The sequence below is a fragment of the Pleurodeles waltl genome, chromosome 7 (assembly GCF_031143425.1).
Source record: "Pleurodeles waltl isolate 20211129_DDA chromosome 7, aPleWal1.hap1.20221129, whole genome shotgun sequence".
NCBI classification, from domain to species: Eukaryota; Metazoa; Chordata; class Amphibia; order Caudata; family Salamandridae; genus Pleurodeles; species Pleurodeles waltl.
The window spans coordinates 1016738893-1016758861 of record NC_090446.1 but is presented as its reverse complement, the minus strand read 5'-3'; positions in this window follow the sequence as shown (position 1 = coordinate 1016758861).

Below are 19969 nucleotides of genomic sequence, written 5' to 3'. Positions count from 1 at the left end.
TGCTTTCATTTTAGTTTTTTTTTTACCTCCCATAGGTCTAGCGGTTGTTCTGTAGGGCCTACAGAGTCATTCAAAATACACACCGGCACACAGATTGGTTCTTTGTATCACCTGGTAACGCCTTATCACATACCCATACCAAAGCTTCCAAATAAACATATCACATGGTACAGGCAGAGATCAGTACTGATCTACCAATTCCTGGAAACTTTCACTTACATTGGTCACATACATTTAGGTTTGTCACTCACCTATGTCAGTCCACAATTACATGCACATTGGACTGCAAAGTAGGAACACACTGACAGCCAGATGCAAGGTAGATTACATACAACTGTTACCATTGTGATGGGGATGCTATGGTTCTAAATTTATACATGAGCCAGTTACATATCCAGACACAAATGGCAGCTTTTGACAACCTCCTGTACCCTACAGATGACCTTGATGAGAAAACACTTTTCCACCCCAGTGTCCTGACAGTCTAACAGTGTTAGTCAGATTCCACATAATCAAGACTCATAGTACCTGGTATCAACCATGTCCACTTCTCATGCCCTTCTGCAATTCCCATCTGCTTCTGACACTGTCTGTCATTTGTCAAGGTTTATGAGACAAACAGGATCTAGGCAAATCTGTAGTTCTAAGAGAAGAGAGATGGGACGTGGCTGAAAACACTCCTCTAATCAGAGAGTTCATGTCCACAAGTGTAGCGTTGCATCTGCTATAACAATATATGATACTGTAGATCACTCTGTTCTGTACACAATACATATTTTCAGTTTGCATGCACAATTTACTCATAGGCATTGGAACTATCTACAACCCTACAGATGATGCAAGAAAGGAGGTGACATGATACTCATCTACTTCAGGTTGCGAATTTGAAACACAACATTACGTCTACATCACATACTTTTTACTGAGTTGAAGTATTGATTGAAGAGGTCTGCCCTAGAGTCTCCTGCTTCATCTCCCTCTGGCTCTTCATAACTTGGCAAATCTGCATTTTCACCCACAGGTTCTGCTGGCTCCCTCTCATCTGGTATAAACGGTATCTGTCGTCTAAGGGCAAGATTGTGGAGCATGCAGCAGGCAACTATTATTGGACATACCTTGTTGGGTGAGTAAAGGAGGGCTCATTCTGATATGTCCAAGCACCTAAATCTTGCCTTCAGGAGCCCAAAGGTCCGCTCAACAACAGGCCTTGTCGTTTCATGGGCCGCATTATAGGTGACTTCCTCTGGCATGGTTGGGTACCTTACTGGTGTCAACAATCAAGGATGATTTGGATATCCAAAGTCACCTGTGAACAAATTGGTAGAACAACACACACATATATGTGGGACATGCAACATTGTGATGGCACGAGACAAACATTGCAAACACACATTTCCGTTGTAACTTACCAACCAGCCAGGACCTCTGTGTGTGGAGTTGGGTCATCAGCAGTGGGACATTGCTATTTCGCATGATGAAAGAATCATGAACTGATCCTGGATACTTAGCACTGGCTTGTGAAATGCACTGGTCTGCCAGACACAACACTTTAACATTTATGGAGTGGTAGTTTTTCCTGTTCCTATACACCTGCTCATTGGCACTGGTGGAAACCAAAGCTACATGGGTGCCATCTATGGCTCCAGCCACATGTGGAATGTGTCCCATAGCATAAAACTCTGCCTTCACATAGGTCAAATATGCACGTTGGGGAAACCTGCAGTAGCTGTCCAGGTGTTCAGCAATGCACACAATACATCCCTCACAACCAGACTGATCATGGGCTGAGACATTCCTGCAGTAAGGGCCACTGTATTCTGAGAGGACCCAATTCCCAGGAAGTGGAGCACTGACAAGACTTGAATGATGGGAGGTATGCTATTGGGTATGAGAATGGCAGGCACCAGATCTAGCTCCAATTGATCACAAATATCCATGATAGCATGATGATTCAGTTGATATGTCTGGATACAATGTCTCTCCTCCAAGATGTGCAGGTCTGCTAGTGGACGGTACACTGGTGGTTGTCATGCTGTCCTTATGGCAGAAAAACTATGTGCCAAAAATGTCAACATAGTATGTGACATGCAGCATGCAGACATCTTGTAAAGTCAGATAAACAACTCACACATATCTGCTGTCGAGGTCGGTTATAAACTCTGATATCCACAGTACAGCACATAGGTATGCACCTGATGACACCCTCCTGTTGAACTCTACATACGGATTCATCTGTTACTATACATGGTTGTAAGTCCAACCGATTTGACATGTCTTACACAAATTGATGCACATTATCTATGTTTTCAAAGCACATAAGAACATACGAGTAGGTGTACATTGCTATCCAACCGATTTGACATGTCTTACACAAATTGATGCACATTATCTACATTTTCAAAGCACATAAGAACATACGAGTAGGTGTACATTGCTATCACCACATGTCCTCCAGTAACACAGCATTTACTGCACAGATGCACAAATTGACAACTAAACAGGAAGGCAGTACTTAAAGCTGTACTGCACGATATGGGGTATTGTTAATGACGCAGATTATAGAACCCTTCCATACATGAAATGTGCTTAAAATGACAGCCGCCTGACCTACTGTACTGGACATATGGAAGTGATCTAAGTCCACCGACGGAAGTCGTCATGGTGGTAGGCAGTCACAACCACAGTGGAAATTGTCATTGGAAGATATTGCAAAAAGAACAGATACTTGACAGAATGCTGAACAATGCAAACATTCAACCCCAGTTACAAAGATCTGGGTTTAATCAATAGTTTTTTTGCTCACCACGTCACCCCAGTTTGGATCCAGTCCTATGCAAACCAGTCTTGACCCTGTTCCTCATGGAAACAGTCCAGCCCGAACTGCCAAGCCAGGTCCTCTTTGGACCCGAAACAAGCATCCTTGATGATTTGATTTTGATGTGATGATAGACAATGATGATCTGTTTGGGAATAGATTTTAGATGTAGCCTATCCATCTTGTGCATGATGCTTTTGAGTTACAGCTGAATTGATGGGATGGTGATGTAGTGGTCAGATGGTTGGGTGAGACAGTGGTCATATGGGAATGTTGGAAGCATCTTGTTGTGACATGATGTAGGCTCTAAATGGTTTGTAACTGGGGCTTTATTTGACAAAGATGTGTTGGTACTGTTGTTCATGTTGTAATGTATGTGCATGTGAAGAATGTGATTACCCTCTCTCTCTCTCTCTTTCTGTGCATCAGCATTGGCAGGCGAAGGAGACATGGCACAGCTGAGTGGGAAAGCTGCCGGCCATGGGACCTGGAGTGCTGGGACCACTGACACCGAGGGACCCAGTGGCCCAAAGGGTGAGGGGAGTGACATGGGGGAGACAGGATCCACGTCTTCATAATCAGAACTCTCCTCCAGTGGAAACTCTCTTGTAGTGGCAGACCCATCTAGGCCCACCCCAGCACCATCACTGTCTGCCACCCCCTTACTACCATTGCCCTCTCTGTAGCTCCCCATCCAGTTAGCCATGTCTGCTCACCCAAGAGGGTGGGAATCTCCTTCACCGCAGACACCTCTGTCCTTGCCCCTGTCAGACCTGCTGCCCTCAGTGAGTAGACTATTGACCAGCGATGGTCGATCTCTGTGGGTCAGATGACCATTGTGAATGCCATCCAGGTACTTGCAACTCGGATACAACAGAGCAATTCGTTCCTGGAGGGAATTCACGGTGAACTGGCTGGCCTACAGAGATCCTTATAGGCGCTGGCCTCCACACTGATGACAGCCAGTCACCCTTTGTGTTCCATCCCCCCTTCACCTTCTTCTTCCCAATCCTAAATCCTCTTCCCTGACCCAGCCAAAGCACACAGACAGACAAGCATGCATCCACCTCAACATCCAAAGGTAGCGCAGACAGACACAAGCACCACAAGACATTCCGCCGGCATGCATACAAGCAACATACACCTGCGCACACATCAACAGTCACAACCTGCCCTAACACCCCCACAGCGCCAACATCACAGACACAATGCCTGACACACCTGCAGACACCACACCAACATTCACAGATCCAGCCACTACACCTATCTTATCCACAGACAGTATGTCTGCAGACCCTCAGACATCCACCCCGTCACTGCATTGCAGACATCACAACCTCAGAGATGCCTACATGCAGCACATTTGCCATAGCTGCAGTCATCACCCCAAGAGACACCCACCCACCCACTATGGCATCTCCCAGCTCCTCCACCCCCCTCCTCCCAAGATACATAAACGCCCATATTCACCCACCCAACAGACACCCACCACCCACAAGCATACCTCACACAAACATGCACCCAAGACATCCACATCCAACACCTCTTACAACCACTCCCTCTCCCTCCACACCCAAACCCTTTTGTTATAACCAACCCTGTGCGTCTAAGAAAACTTTCCTTTTGGAGTTTTCCCTTTTTCCTTCTCCTCCGCCCCTTGATACCCCTAAATGTTAAGTATCCCTCCCTAAGTCCAGCCCTTTCACCTCCAAGCTCTCCCCTGTCCCCTGCAAGTTCCCATTCCCCTCCCTCTGCCAAGAAGTCTACCCCTCCTCCTGTTGCGTGGTTTATCATTATCCTAATGAGGCTACTGGATTTGGGTGGCAGATTTACCTGAATTGTGGGGTACTAAGTAGAGTTCCACACCGGGTAACGCCTGGAGGCCTAATCCGGGTTTTCTGGCTAACTAGCAGCGCCTCATCTCTACCCAAGAGCAGGGATGATTGTGGCAGCCAGGCGCTTGACAAGAAAGACTCCTCAGGGGAATCATGGTTGATCAGATCCCATCCTTTTCTCTCAGACATATTAGTCTCACACAGGCAAAGACAAACAGAGGCAGAATATAGTTCAATAAAGATTTATTGAAGTAACTGCATTTTAGATAAACTGGCATGTATTGCAATAGCTAAGATGATAAAACACAGTATAAGCAAAAGGGTGACAAGGAATGTAGAACACAAAAAGAGTCCCACCATACTGTCACTATGAGTGATATATATCTTTCCTACATGAGGTGTGTTGGAGCACAGAATAATAAGCCCTAATCCACCCTTCAGGTTTCCCCCCTGGGAAGACATTATCTCCCATACCTGAGCAAGGAAACCTGTAGTCTAGAAAGACACCATCCCCATATAGGCCAGGGATTCAGTAGTCTAAGCCAGCAGCTGTAGCGAAAGCAATCAGCATGCAGTCGTGATCATCTGACTGGAATCTCCCTCTAACGTGCATGGGATAGAGAAGTGTTTTCATAGTAAAACAATGGATGTTCGAGGAAAAATATCCCTACATAAGGATATGTATGTTGTAGTGAATGTCGGAGACACAGCATAGTACTTTTGCCGGTAACCCTATTTGACTGCAGCCTTGAGGAAAGCACTTCTGACACTGTCTGTCATTTGTCAAGGTTGATGAGACAAACAGGATCTAGGCAAATCTGTAGTTCTAAGAGAAGAGAGATGGGACGTGGCTGAAAACACTCCTCTAATCAGAGAGGTCATGTCCACAAGTGTAGCGTTGCATCTGCTATAACAATATATGATACTGTAGATCACTCTGTTCTGTACACAATACATATTTTCAGTTTGCATGCACAATTTACTCATAGGCATTGGAACTATCTACAACCCTACAGATGATGCAAGAAAGGAGGTGACATGATACTCATCTACTTCAGGTTGCGAATTTGAAACACAACATTACGTCTACATCACATACTTTTTACTGAGTTGAAGTATTGATTGAAGAGGTCTGCCCTAGAGTCTCCTGCTTCATCTCCCTCTGGCTCTTCATAACTTGGCAAATCTGCATTTTCACCCACAGGTTCTGCTGGCTCCCTCTCATCTGGTATAAACGGTATCTGTCGTCTAAGGGCAAGATTGTGGAGCATGCAGCAGGCAACTATTATTGGACATACCTTGTTGGGTGAGTAAAGGAGGGCTCATTCTGATATGTCCAAGCACCTAAATCTTGCCTTCAGGAGCCCAAAGGTCCGCTCAACAACAGGCCTTGTCGTTTCATGGGCCGCATTATAGGTGACTTCCTCTGGCATGGTTGGGTACCTCACTGGTGTCAACAATCAAGGATGATTTGGATATCCAAAGTCACCTGTGAACAAATTGGTAGAACAACACACACATATATGTGGGACATGCAACATTGTGATGGCACCAGACAAACATTGCAAACACACATTTCCGTTGTAACTTACCAACCAGCCAGGACCTCTGTGTGTGGAGTTGGGTCATCAGCAGTGGGACATTGCTATTTCGCATGATGAAAGAATCATGAACTGATCCTGGATACTTAGCACTGGCTTGTGAAATGCACTGGTCTGCCAGACACAACACTTTAACATTTATGGAGTGGTAGTTTTTCCTGTTCCTATACACCTGCTCATTGGCACTGGTGGAAACCAAAGCTACATGGGTGCCATCTATGGCTCCAGCCACATGTGGAATGTGTCCCATAGCATAAAACTCTGCCTTCACATAGGTCAAATATGCACGTTGGGGAAACCTGCAGTAGCTGTCCAGGTGTTCAGCAATGCACACAATACATCCCTCACAACCAGACTGATCATGGGCTGAGACATTCCTGCAGTAAGGGCCACTGTATTCTGAGAGGACCCAATTCCCAGGAAGTGGAGCACTGACAAGACTTGAATGATGGGAGGTATGCTATTGGGTATGAGAATGGCAGGCACCAGATCTAGCTCCAATTGATCACAAATATCCATGATAGCATGATGATTCAGTTGATATGTCTGGATACAATGTCTCTCCTCCAAGATGTGCAGGTCTGCTAGTGGACGGTACACTGGTGGTTGTCATGCTGTCCTTATGGCAGAAAAACTATGTGCCAAAAATGTCAACATAGTATGTGACATGCAGCATGCAGACATCTTGTAAAGTCAGATAAACAAGACATCCACATCCAACACCTCTTACAACCACTCCCTCTCCCTCCACACCCAAACCCTTTTGTTATAACCAACCCTGTGCGTCTAAGAAAACTTTCCTTTTGGAGTTTTCCCTTTTTCCTTCTCCTCCGCCCCTTGATACCCCTAAATGTTAAGTATCCCTCCCTAAGTCCAGCCCTTTCACCTCCAAGCTCTCCCCTGTCCCCTGCAAGTTCCCATGCCCCTCCCTCTGCCAAGAAGTCTACCCCTCCTCCTGTTGCGTGGTTTCTCATTATCCTAATGAGGCTACTGGATTTGGGTGGCAGATTTACCTGAATTGTGGGGTACTAAGTAGAGTTCCACACCGGGTGACGCCTGGAGGCCTAATCCGGGTTTTCTGGCTAACTAGCAGCGCCTCATCTCTACCCAAGAGCAGGGATGATTGTGGCAGCCAGGCGCTTGACAAGAAAGACTCCTCAGGGGAATCATGGTTGATCAGATCCCATCCTTTTCTCTCAGACATATTAGTCTCACACAGGCAAAGACAAACAGAGGCAGAATATAGTTCAATAAAGATTTATTGAAGTAACTGCATTTTAGATAAACTGGCATGTATTGCAATAGCTAAGATGATAAAACACAGTATAAGCAAAAGGGTGACAAGGAATGTAGAACACAAAAAGAGTCCCACCATACTGTCACTATGAGTGATATATATCTTTCCTACATGAGGTGTGTTGGAGCACAGAATAATAAGCCCTAATCCACCCTTCAGGTTTTCCCCCTGGGAAGACATTATCTCCCATACCTGAGCAAGGAAACCTGTAGTCTAGAAAGACACCATCCCCATATAGGCCAGGGATTCAGTAGTCTAAGCCAGCAGCTGTAGCGAAAGCAATCAGCATGCAGTCGTGATCATCTGACTGGAATCTCCCTCTAACGTGCATGGGATAGAGAAGTGTTTTTATAGTAAAACAATGGATGTTCGAGGAAAAATATCCCTACATAAGGATATGTATGTTGTAGTGAATGTCGGAGACACAGCATAGTACTTTTGCCGGTAACCCTATTTGACTGCAGCCTTGAGGAAAGCACAAGAACATAATGCTTTCCTAGGCAAAAGAACAAATAGAGAAAATAAAACAACACCTCAGACGTGGCTAATGCTAGAAAAATAAAGTGATGCTGAATGAAATGTGTCTGGGCTAAAGTGCACAATGGCAGGCCTAGTTTGCTAAATTAACATGTCTAAAAATGTGGCTAAAATAGCTATACAACACACCTAAGAGCCAGCCCTCCCCTAAACCAGGCCAGGCCCAAACCCTCCCTCCCAAGTCTGATACCAAAAGCCTCCCTCCAAAACCCAAACCCAAAACCAGCCATCCCATCCCCCCCAGATAGCCCCATTGATACCCTTTGCTGTGGAGGTTACATGGCAGTCAGGAGTCATGTTTGGGGCACACATCTGTGTACGGTATGCATGCAGCATGTCTGCATTGTGGACTGACCTATGGCCTCTGTTATGAGTGTATTGTTGTTTTTATAAATAATTATGTGAACCAATCAGTGGTTAGTTTCCTGGTTAGATCTTTGTCATGCATTTCTTTCCCTAGTATGGAGTTGTTCCTGGCTGACACTAGTTGTGTTTATGTATGTGGGTGTATGCATTCTGCCTTAGCTTCGTCTGTTGTTTATGCAGTATGTGCGGTTGTGTCCAGTGTTTTTGTCCGAAACTGGTTGGGTATGTGTTGTGTAATGGATTTTTGTGTGTTGAAGGGATTAGTTGTGTGGGTATTGTGTGTTGTTGGTGTGGTCATGTGTTTGGTGGTGTGTTTTGTGGCTTTGTGTGCATTGGGTGTGTTAGCGTTATGTGCATGAAATGTTGGATACAGAGTTCTTTGTAGGTCTGTGTGTCCCTTCCAAGAGATTGTAGTTGGTGCGGATGTGTTGTTTTTGTGACGTGTTGTGGTGTTGTGTGGCAGTGTGTGAGTGTAGGCCTGTGTTGTGTTTCCGTGTGTACCTGAGTGTGTTTCTGATGTTTGTGTGTGTGCGTGTGTGTGGTGGCCTTGCCATGCTTCTTGTGTGTATGCGAGTGAGTATGTGGCTGTCTGTGAGTGTGTGTGTTAGTGTGCTGTTATGTGTGAATATCGCCCTCGCACCCCCTTCCCGATTGCATGCTGTGTGTGTACGAAAATTGTCGATATACAACATTAACAGGTAAGAGTGCGGACTCACGATTGCTGTCACTGTCGCAGTTTCCGTAGTCGTTGGGCAAGGAAGAGCAGTGGGAAGACATGTAGTTCAGGTTCCATGGCAGCTACAGACGAGTATGGCTTCCTGAAGGTGAGTGACTCCTTTTATATAGTTGGTTTCCACCTGGGTTTATGTGGTGGTGCGACGGAAACCTTGGCGGTGTGCAGCCTCGTAATCTGTCCGGTGGAACCATGGTCTCCGACGGCCTGCAGGTGGCCAGACCGCACTGGTGGTGCCTGCAGTGCTTTGGCTGTATTCTGTTGGGAATACCGCCATGGTCATAATATGACGGTCTTTACCACCAGCCTGTTGGCAGTGAGACGGCCACTGCCAACATGGCAGTCCTGGATCCGCCAAACTGGTAATGAGACCCAAAGTGCGAAAAGCATTAAAGCATAGTGTTTACACTGGAAGGGTTCTTGTGTGCCCACATCATAACCATTTAACATTCACAGTATTAATTTCATAAAGGTGATACAATAAATAACATTCCTCTTTAGCAACATTTAAATACGTTTTAGGTGTCCATGAGATCTCCATCACAAGACATCTTTTGTTCATCTTACAGATGTTCTTCTTCTTCATTGCGACTATTTCATTTTTGAAGTATTTAAAATAAATCAGTTTAATAGAATTGAAATATTTGTACGTTATATTTTAGAATCACTGCTTTCAGTACATATAGATTAATTATACATTGCTTATTTTATGGTAGATGTTGTTACTATTTGTTGTTGTGGACACTGAAAATAAGCATTATAAACAGGTATACACAGTTTTCCTTTAACACATTTAGAATATATCTCAGTTTTTTTTAGATGGGAAAAATGTCATTAGATCAAACATTTCTTAAAGTATCACTCCTTTCTTGGACAAAGAACATTTACTAGTTGGTTAGTAAAACCCCAAAACTTTGTTAGTAAAACTTCAAAAGCTTTGTGACTAAAAGCATTAAAAAAGATTTTGGTCAGAATGATTGCAATTTCACCATGTGGACTAGTTCACTACTTGTGAGCACCTGTACATCTTGCACTCCAAACACTTAAAAAAACTTCAAAGAACATTGGTTTAAGAAATTATAGATATGATTTTCTGCATGTTCCTTGGCAACCTCTCCTTGACTGTTAGACAAGTTCCAGCACATACTGTCCAACCTAGCATATGTTTCAAATACACTGTAAAATGACCTGACATAATAAACTGACCTTCATGAAAAAATATGCCAATTGTAGTGTGAGTATATATAGACACCTGACTGTATTTGAAATCAGTGTTCACTCTAATGCCATCTGGCCTACATCTTTAAAGCGTGGCACAACATATTTCCTACTATACCTAACAACTAAACTTGAAAGTACATCTGCTCTACAGTTTGGACGTGTTTTGTTTTGCACAGCTCTTTTCAATAAGCTATTAAATGACACTGATTTACAAATTGGTATGTTTAAATATCTAACGATCCTCACGCTCAATGTCACTTCTAGAAGAATGTTGACAATTCATACTTTAATGTTCCCAAGAATAGCTAGTTCTGAAGAATTCATCAATTGGAAGGTTTTCATAAGTTAACAGTATAGAGCATACCTGTTGCTAAGTGAGATTCACGGTTGTTTCCTTGCTCTCCTCTCAGTAGAGTTAACTGTGCTCTAAAGAGTGACTTATCTGTGTTCTCCTTGATTTTCAGAAGGAGTGGAGTAAATAAAAAAAAAAACAGTTACAATTGTGTTACACTAGCAGTTTACTCCAGATAATTTAGACAATTATGATCCTACCATATTCTTTACTTCATTCAGATTAACTTTTTTGTCTTGATCCTGTTTCACTTCTGTAAATTGTGTGCCTTTTTATCTATTTTAGTTTACTGAAACTTTAATTTTTTGCAGAATGCTTGGTTCTGAGATACCAGGTATTGACCCAGATGAGAAGCATGCACATGTTGCAGTCAATTGTACTCTCTAGCATGAGATGTCTCCATTTACCTTGCTCTCATCAAAATAAAGAAGATGCAGACCAAAAATGGAACTAACACTTGACAGTGCAACATAAGACATCAATTCCTTAAAATAATTTTGGCCTATAAATCTATCATTGCTGCATCCATACTTGGGCCCTCATTGCGAATTTGGTGGTCAAATCCATTGACCACCAAAGCTGAACCCGCCATTCAACCGCCAGCGCTGGCGGTCAGGAGCCATGTTACGAGAAGTGGATGCTCACCACCATTTTTGTGTTGGAGAGCAGCTGTCATTCATTCTGGCGTTCGGTGGTGCAGAGTCTGTTCCCTCGTCGGCACCAACACACAAGCAGGACTCTGTCTGCCATATAACAAGCCGTAATATGGCTCGGCGTTCTCCTGCTGACATGGTGGTGGTGAAGAGGGAAGACCGCCAGGACCTATTCCCTCCCGGACGTCCTCCTCAATCGAAGAGGTGAGTGGCCATCTGAGCGGGGGTCTGTTGTGTGTTTGGGCGCATGTGTGTGTTTGCAGAGGGGTGCTGAATGCGTGCGTGCCTGCGGGTGTATGTTTATGTGTATGTGCATGTATGTGCGCATGTATGGAGGTGTCTGTATGCATGTATGCGTATGCTGAACGGGGGTGTATGTGAATGTATGCATCCGTGAAGGGGTGGGGGTGCCAGTGAATGTATGGATGGGTGGGGGGATGTGTGCATGTGTGCATGTGTGGTGACGTGTGTGCGTGTGCCGGCGACAGGAATGAAGATTCCTGTCACCAGGTGCATGACCGTCAGGCTTTTAGCGGTGGGGTGGCCACCACGGAAAGCCTGGCGGTGTGCAACCTCATAATCCGGATAGCGGTCTGAGGCCTGCCGCCGAATTGGAGGAGGTCACCGCTGGCCACATTGATGCACCCGCACCAGCGGGCCAGGCGGAGTTGTGGAGGTTTGGCTTCAGCCAAACCCCACAACTCATAATACGGCGATCTTCACTGCCGGCTCGGCGGAGGTGAGATCGCCACGGCGAGTCTGGCAGTCTCAAGACCACCAGACTCATAATGAGGGCCTAAATCCTTGAAATCTGTGTTTGGTAATAGCATACACTAAACGAAGAGGAAATTGTTCTATACATACATACAGATCTATCACTAAGTGAAACTGAGCACTGTTTCTATCTATTTGTTTAGGTTCCTCTATATGGTCAGATTTGTCTGTTGAGATATGTGATGAAGTTTACCATGTTCCCCTTTGCTCTATTTACCGGACCATGTTTTATGTTCAAATTACAGTACAAAATAATCTTCACAATTTATAGAAGCTTACAGGCGCGGCTCTTCCGCTAGAGTAGAGGAGCGTCGCCCCCGCCAGCAGCAGCTGCTGCAAACCTTTACTTAAAAGTGATAATAAACCATGTTTAATATCGTTTTTTTGTAATACGGGCAGGGCCATGGCCTGTGACGAGCAGTCAGGGGGCGTGCACAGCACTCCCCCTAGAGCACGTGTGTTTGGCCGGCTGTCTCGGGTCGGCCAAACAGACGTGCGCAGCAGGCTCTCTCCAGACGAGCAACACAGTTGCCGGGCTGGGGAGAGCATGCACAGGCTCTCATTCCGCTTGGGAGCGCCCTGGCTGGGCACTCCCTGCTCACAGCAGCATCAGGATTGGCCGCAGGGCAGGCTGGGAGCCTGGGTCAGCAACCTGCCTGCATTAGAGGAGCAGTGCGGAGGTGATGGCAGCAGCGGTGACGATGAAGGCAAGTTTTTCTTTCAAATTAATTTCACAGCTCCCCTGCATGCCGCCCCACCCCCCTGTTAGCACTGCGAGCCACCCCTGGAAGCCTAGATATTTTTTCTAGAGTAGCTGTTTTGAGATTGACTTTTCTATTTCATCACATTTTTTCACCACTTTTTGACATAGTATTGAATTTAATCCTTAATGCTCTATCTTGTCTTTTGAGCAAAGCTGAAACTGCATCTGTAAGTGTAACATTTCTGTTTATCCTCATCCAACTGTGGCATTTGTTAGTGACTTTTCTAGAACTTGGCCATTACAGTTGGAGATGATTATCTACCTGGATCTATGTTTGATTGTACACCAACATCCACTGGACTCAAATCTATTCTTCCTAAAAAAATTGATTTCAGAAGAAGGTGATAAGAGTTTGGTATATTTCATGGTAATCTTGTTTTGAATGTAGGATATGTGTTGTTTCATTAACTCCATTCAGATCTGTTCCTTAAATAGACTGTGTAGTGAACAGGAGATGTGCATATTTATTTTGTGCTTTCTTCTCTATATCTTTGTAGCATCAAGATGACATATTTGCTCTTCTCCTTAACTTGATAGTAGTCTGTTCTGCAGTCTGGCCATCGATTCTTTTGTAACTCTCTTGAGATGAGCTGTTCCAAGAAAGTAGACTCAGTATTGCCAACTAGACAGGAGTCCGAAAAGTCCCCTAATGCATCAAAGTTACAGGAACAATAGCCTTTACTCACCCATAGGTGACTTGCTTCATCATTGGGCCATGCTCCTTGTCAGGCCGGAACTTCAATGCCTAATGGGCCCTTGCAGAGGGCTCTATGCTAGTGATCTTTTGTAGAATAGTTGCCGGTAATGAGTGGATGTGAGAGGGGCTGAAAAAAATGTATACATAAAATTGACTATGAATACTAAAACAACTATCTTTAATGAAAAACGGCACCTGTATCAATGTTAAAAACAAAGGTCAAGGGAAACTAGTGATGTGATTCCCTAACAAAATTAGGATAACATCACTACCCCTAATTTGAGGGTTTAAATCCAAAAACCAATCAGTATGTAGGGAATCCTTACACTACAGATAAATGGATCTCGGTCAACATGTTTCTCGCCTAAACTTAGTCTGGGGGATCCATTGGCTATTCAGTAGGACCTATCTCAAAGCCGAACCCTCACTATGAGAGTAAAAATACTCTATATTAATGTGCTGTGTAAGAAATAAATAGTACCATGGTCCTTTTGCCCTACCCTGTATCCAAGGACTTTGATGTATTAAGGAACCTTTCGGACTCCTGCCTAGTTGTCAGTACTGAGTCTACTTTCTTGGAACAGCACGTCTCAAGCGCATTCCGGTCAGATATAGGGAGACTAATGTGCTGGACCACAATCCTCCCCACATGGATATCGCTATTTTTTCTTTGACATTAATTATTTCGCAAAACCTTCTTCATTAATTTTGAATGCCACTGATTTGCAATCTGGTATGGTTAAATGCACAGAACTCTCTGAATCAATATGTCTTTTTCATGAAAGTTGGCAGTTAAAACATTCAAGAGTAGCTGATTACAAACATATCATTAATTGGAAGGTACTCATTTTCAATAAAGCCCACCACTACATACAAAAATTCCTGTTTATCTTCTTAAGAATTTAAAGGAAATTGTGTGACACCTGTGAATATGTCACACAGTTACCTATACTCATTACAGAATGAGATGCATCTCTGTCTGTTTGCATTGTCCTATACTTCTGTATTGTACAGATGGAACATTTTTCAATGCTTGGGTATTTAGATGAGGAACATACAAATATCTTAATCTGGCATAAAGATATAAGGTATGACTCCATTTTAAGTAGGCCAATGCTGTATTTTCTATAGCTTTGCAGAATCATCATATCTGGCTTTGACGTAGATATAATCTGTCCCTGTCTTTTCAAGAACCTGTGAAAGTGTCAAGTCATTTAGCTATGGATATCAACTAGATACCTAATGCAACATCTGTCTGGAACAATTGACTTGGTATCTCAATTTCAAGGTGAAACTAAGAACAATACCCGAAAAAGTGTAATCTGAATTGTCATATTTTTTATGTATTTGTTTAAAAAATTGTGTCTTGGAATAGCATCTTGATGCTCATTAGTTATAGCAAACATTCCTAAGTTGATGTTGCAAATTCCAACAGAGGTAAGATATAGTATTAAAGGGCTGCCACTTGACCACTTGTCAAGAGAATTCCCTTACTCCACATTTTCATAAGCAAGATTCTGTCAAAGAAGATATTGCCTACCAGAGATCCTGCCATATCACACTTTCTACTGAAAGCTGATACTGGTCTTGAGTCCAGGAGGAACTGATTCTGATGCGGCACTTGTTTGTCTTTTGCAGGGAAAATTGCCTCCTTGGCTCCTGATAATTGCAGCGTTATTTTATAAACAGGTATGCAGTGTGCTCATTTTCCTTATGAAATTCTAGATACAAGTTATTCTACTCAACGGTTTCCTAGTGTAGTGCATGGAAGTAAGTTTTAGGGTGTTAGGTTTATATATAACATTTTTCCCATAGTAGAAATGTTTGTTTTGTTCTCTTTGCTTGAAACATGTATGTGTGCTGTGTTATTCGTATTCTGTGTGGTTATTTTAGATTTGCTGAGCAACAGGGTACACCTGTTGAAAAAAAAAAGTTTGTAGCACAGTGTGTGTGTGTGTGTGTGTGGAAGAATGGAAAGAAAATTTTTCTTTATAACCACGGTATCCTTCAATTGCTGTTTAGGGACTTTTAGTATCACAAAAGCATTTGAAGCCACTTTAGCTATGTATTGGGTGAAGCTCTGCAGGACTACAAAAAAACTGCCTTTCACATTTAAGCACTGATGCATTAAACAAAGTTCATTCTTGTCACCTGTGAGTGTAAACACAAACCTTTCTAGAGTTGAGACAGAAACTCAGTTTATGCAACAAATGAGTTGTATACGCAAATGCATTAGCTGTCTTCATTTGCCTTGCTCTTATCAAAATCTACAAGGTACAGTCCTGCAAGTGACCTAATGCAAGGCAGTGTAAAATAATATATACTCTCTTTGACAGCTTTTTGGCCTAAAATAATCAATGCTGCATCCAGGCATAATCCTTGTGGATTATGAATGGTGGTAGCACAGGCCAAATACAGAGGAAACGGTTCTCTATGCACATAGAGGTGTTTTATTAACAATAATCTGAACCTACACCTACCTATTTGTTTTGCCTGTTAATAAAATCTAATGAAGACATCATCAAGGTCACTCTTGTTGTAATATGTGGTGACCTCTATCACATTTCCCATAGCCCCATTGACTATGCCCTCCTTAATGCTCAAATTATGTTGTAAAATAATCCTGTATTTCTTTGAGAGGATTAGAGTTTTCTGTTCTGTAAACAAGCTATATGTGAAAGTGATTTTTCATGTCCCTCTGGTTTCTTCACCACTGATTGACATAGTAGTAAGTATAAGCCTTGACACTATATTTGATCTATAAAGGGAAGCTGAATAATCTCTTGCCTTTCTAACTGAAGCATTTCTATATTAAACTGTGCACACTCATCCAGTGTCGGCTTGAGGCACAGTATCTGCGTGCAGGTTTTAAGGAGCTCCTCGATTACACCTGCAGCTGACTTTACTTGTCAAAAAAGATTTCCTAAAGAGTGACTCTCAAGAACTCTTGTTCCCTCTCTAGTCACTATTCCTATTGTAATATCTTTCAATATATTACCATACTCTACATCTCCAGTCTGTCTCATATTTTTTGCTAATTGTATATATAAGAAATGTAATCATATGTTAACATTTCTAATACTGCCTAAAGAGTTTCCTATTCGTTCATTGAGCAGTTTATTGAAGACTGGTCGACCTTTTACAGGTGTCAACTGAAAAAGGTCAACAAAGACTATAAAATGACTTCCACCAAAAAGACTGTGATTGTCAGTTCTAAGAACCCCTTCCACTCTCAATTGAACAAACATTATGACTAGGGTTGAATCCATGTTAACCTCATTGATAATTTAGTTTCTTTAGAACCCTTGGCATTTTATGACAAGCATCACCAGATAATTTAAGATAACCCTTGTTGTCATGTTCCACTGACAACATTAGAAAACAATACACCGTAATCCATTTTATATTGTGTGCAGTTAATCCAGTAGGTGCTGCTACAGCACAAGAAAGGTGTCAATCTGTCTTTCTATGAACATACGCAGTAAGCATCTTTATCAGGAAACTGTTTCCTGTTCCTGCCTGTCCACTAACATATCGAAGCATAGGCTTAAATGTGGTGCATGCACATTAAGATTTCTCATGTACAATTCAATGGTCATCTGATTCAGTGATCTTTTTGGTACATCTGTATGTGCTTCTCATTTATCTGGAATACTACAGCTGCCTCGTTCTTAATAATAGGCTAACCATGTTGATCTTGACTGTCGATTCCTGAACTCTGGCTGCCTTGTGAACGGTCCTTACCAACCTGAGCTCCTGTGGCTTCCTCTTGTTGAATTTCATAACTCATCAATTGGAGATAAGAAGTAAACATCGGACATTGAATATGATCTTCAACTGTACTTCTATTGTCTTCATAGCAGTCATGTTGACCTAAGAGGTCTTCTACAATGAGCCGTAGTTTAAGGAGTTGAAGAAGAGTTAAGTAAAAAATGTATCTTTCACAGTGGTTGATCAGACTTGGTTTGTTTGTGTATCACTGACAGCAAACCTGGCAATCTTGATTCTTGAATCTTGTTCTTCAACATTGTCTTTTGTGTCTAGAACTGAGCCACTTCATACAGACAGAGGTATTACACCTTGACACTATGATTGGACATTGTTTTTCTCTGTGTCAGTACACTCAGGATCAGTGTGTGTAAGATACTCATGCCCAGATTCTCCAAGGTTTAGCATCAATTTAGTGTAGCTTTTGTAATGCTAAATCAAAGCTAAACTTTTTTTGGCATTCATAAACAAAAGCAAGTAGGTATTTGTGTTAGTTTGTGTGGTAAAGTAACGCAAAGCAGCGTGAAGTGCTGCTTTTCATCACTTTGCGTCAAGGGGGCATTACATGGGTGGTACATGGGTGTACCCGTGCTACCACCCATGCTTTTTATGATAAATCCTATTCTGAAACATCAGAAGAAAGGGTTTAGCTGCAAAAATGAATGCCTTTGAAAAACACATGCTAAACAGAGAAACGTTTTTATTTCTCTCTGCTTTTCTGACTGCATATGTGCTGCACTGTCCAGCACATATACAAAGTAGGAAAAGCATTTCCACTTGTCTATGCATAGTATTTTGTACAGGAAGGGTACACTTCCTGTATAAAACCTATGCTAGACTCACGGATACACCCTAACACTATGGCGCTAAGGTGTGTGCGTGGTGCACGGCAGCTAAAATCAGCACTGGTGCCAGGGAGGAGGGAGGAAAGTGCCATATCTTTGTGACTATGGCACTCTCTTGCTTTTTCATTGTCACACACCACAACGCAGCTTTTGTGCCTGCTGCACTGCACTGTATGACTCCTTTCAGAATATGGGCCTCAATGTTAGGAAATTACTTCAGCTCTTCTTTCATGTAGAAACTTGGCCTAGACAAAACCAAATTATAGGCGATTTGCTGCCGAGCATGAATTGTTGGTACATATAGCCCCCAATATCCATTTTTGAATTCCATATAGGCTAGATGACAGAGTTGTAGTCATTTATTAGTTTTGAAGCCTCACTGGCCTTAATAATGTATGCATTCTTTGGAGATTTGCCAGTGACTGTATGTCTGACTAACTGCAGACATGAAACTATTCACTCTTCCTTTTGAGATTACGGGCCTGGGAAAAACAGAACAACACATTGGCCCTCATTATGAGTTTGGTGGTCCAAGGACCGCCGCAGTGGAGGAGTCGGTAGCACTGCCGTGGGCCTGGTGGAGTAGACTGCCATATTATGACCTTGTCGGTGATCCCACCGCAACACAGCCAATTTCCTGCAAGTACCGCCAGTGCGGTTGGACTGCTGCCAATGGCAGTAGCCACCTTCAGGCCGGGGGACCAATTCACCACCCACCATTTCACGTGTCAGCAGACTGCCAGGATTTCCAAGGTGGTCCGACCACCATGAAATGCCTGGCAGAAACAGTCAGTATAAAAAGAGACACTCATCTCCAGGTACACATATGCATCCGCTGCTGTCATGGAACCCAAACTGGAAGTCTTCCCACTGCCGTATCTCACCATACACCTCAAGGACTAACAACGACGACGAAGACAACAACCATAAGTACCCCTACTTAGCACACACTGGAGAGAAGGACAGTATTACACACCCACACACAACACACACGGACAGCAACGACCACACACACATGCAAATGCCCGTATCAACACACATCTACAGACACACATGCACACACAAACTACACAAACATATACGATAAATATACACACCACGGCCAACAGACATGTGCCATATACACAGCACATGGCACACACACACCACCACCACCACTGTCAAACACATCCATACACAACAACCCACAATCACATAATGACAACAACATCACAAACGCACAAACTCATTGTCAGAAAGGCACATTGAACAACTCCACCTGAAAACACATACTGACAGCAATAAGTAGCAACAACACACTATCAAATAAATAGTACAGACATCCAAACAAGACCTCAGGTGACATGCCAAGTCCAACCAACATATAAAAGACATCTAAGATGCATCACCACACACACGTACGCACACACCACTCCCAAACAATGCCACACACCACCATAACAACACATTACAACAAGCACATGGCACAGGTCATCAGCCTAGTGCATGCAGCAACACAGATACATCCCATACACATACGACACACGGACCAATGTATACAGATATAAAACAACATCTCAGTGGTGCAGATGTATTGAAATAATTAAGAAAATATAAAGACTACATACAACTTAGGCCTACTGGCCAGACGGATTGCCCCAAGTGCCCCAGACACATTAAGCACAGTCACATACCGCAACTTGACTCCTGGGGTGTGGGGTTGGCAGTGGTGT